The following is a 2136-nucleotide window of genomic DNA, read 5'->3' as shown; positions in this document are numbered from 1 at the left end:
GGGGGGCGCCGGGGGACACCTCCGGCGCGGCCGACCGCCACCAGGACGCACGCGGGGGTCTCACCGCCAGCAGCCTCCGAGCACGGAGGCGGCCCCGCGTGGCACCTGGAGCGGCCGACCAGGCCCCTTCAGCGATCCCTGCGGCTCCCCCACCGCCACGCCCAGTCGCACGCGGCCAGAGCCCCCGGAACCCGCTTTTCCCCCCACACGCACCGCAAGGCCGACCCAAACCCTCCGGGCGCCCACCGGGCCGCCACCGACCTGGCCCCGAAGGCGCGCGCCGTGGGTACGCGGACACCGGGCCAACCAGCGTGGCCGGCGGCGGCGACGCCCCCAGAAGGCGGAGCCGGGTTCGGGCCCAGACGGGGCGGCCAACAGCATAAAAGCCGGTGAGCCGCTCGGGGAAGAGAGGATCGGCAGGCGGCGGACAGGGAAAAGGAGCACAAGGCAGGCAAGGAGCCAGGGGGCCACGGAGACAAGGGCACGGGGAACCCGCAGGGGGCTAACTCGGGCAAGCAACCCTCAGGCACGGCCGGGCCACCAGGAAAACACGGCCACGGGATCCCACCGCCACAGACACGAGGGCGGTCCCGCGGCGCCCCGCCTGGGACGCCGAACGGCCCTTGGGCAGCCCACCGAGCAACCCCCTCACGAGCCCCGGGTCCCACCACCGGCGGCCCCGAAGCAACCTCAGCCACAAGCCCAACACCAGGGGCCACATGTCGCCCGTTTCTCGTCCGTCCCGGACCCGGTCCCGCTCCGGGAGACCGGCGCGCCGCCCCGTGGGGACGGCTCGCTCCCCAAGGACCAGGCGGCCCCACACCCCGCGCCACGCGAACGCGGTCATCGGCAGCGGTCGCGGCTCGGCACGGGAGCGGGCGGAGAGCCGGCTCACAGCGGGGAGCGGCGTCGCGCGCCAGACGGAGTGCCACGCGCACCCGCCGCTCGCAGCAGCCTTCCCATCCGCTAGGACGTCGGGCCCGGCCCAGCGGGATCCTCCCCCAACTCGGAAGGGGGAGGCGCGGGCCACAGTAGACGACGAGCCGCGCGCTCGGCCCCCACCGCGGGGTCCGGCGGAACCCTCACTGTCCCCCCACCTCATCCCGTCGAGGCGGGGACAGCGGAGGAGGAGGGTTCTCTGCAGGCGAGTCGCTACGGCAGCGCTACCACAACACAGAGAGAGGCGGCGGGCCGGGGGATCCGGTACCCCAAGGCACACCTCTCGGATCGCTAGAGAAGGCTTTCTCACCGAGGGTGGGTCACGCTCCCCACCCGCCAGTCGCCCCTCGTCGGGCCCGCAGAGGCACTCAGGGACGCCTGGGGAAGGGAGGGGGCCTGCGGCGCGAGAAGAAACCTGCGGCAACCTTGAGCGTTTGCGGTCAGGGCAGGGGCCCGGCCGGCGCGCGTGCGCACAGCCCCCAAGGCCCCCCGCCGTCCACCCACCTCCTTTCTGTGAGGCAAGGCGCCTCCAGTTAACCCACACACGACCGATCGGAGGCAGAACGGCAGCCCCTCGGCGGCCGGCCGGCGCACGCGTGGCCGGCCCGAGCCCACCGCAACCGCTCACACGGCCCGCGCTCACCCGCCAGAGGGGAGCACGGGACGTGCGCTCGCCAGACCAGGCGGCGCCCTTCCCCGCGTGGGAGGGGCGCGTCTCACTCAACCGCCTCGACCCGCACAGCCAACGCGCTCCCTCAGGACCCACGCGCGGACACCACGGCGGCGACCGGAGGAGGGGGCGCTGGGGGCGGGAGCGACACACCACCGCTCGGCCTCGGGCACCTGAGAGACAGCCCGGGGCGCTCCAGGAGCACCGCAAAGGCCCAGGCGGAGCCAGCGCTCGTGCAATACCCGAGAGGGCAGCACGGCGGGCCAGCGGGACAGCACCCCCACCGCCGCGGAGGGGGGCGGCCCACGAGGCGACGACCACAAGAGGCGAAAGCGAGGGGTGCCTGCTGCGTCAGAGGACCCCCGCCGACCCACGCCGGACGCCACGAGGCAGGCGGCGGGGTCGGGACAGCGAGGTCGGGCCGGGTTCCGCACCCCAGTGCCTCCCAACGCACCGCCCACAGGCGGGGATGGGAGACGGGGGAAACCCCGCGGGCGGGACGAGAAGAACGGGTCTCATTCACCACG

The sequence above is a fragment of the Macaca fascicularis genome, chromosome 10 (assembly GCF_037993035.2).
Source record: "Macaca fascicularis isolate 582-1 chromosome 10, T2T-MFA8v1.1".
NCBI classification, from domain to species: Eukaryota; Metazoa; Chordata; class Mammalia; order Primates; family Cercopithecidae; genus Macaca; species Macaca fascicularis.
This window is presented reverse-complemented; position numbering follows the sequence as displayed.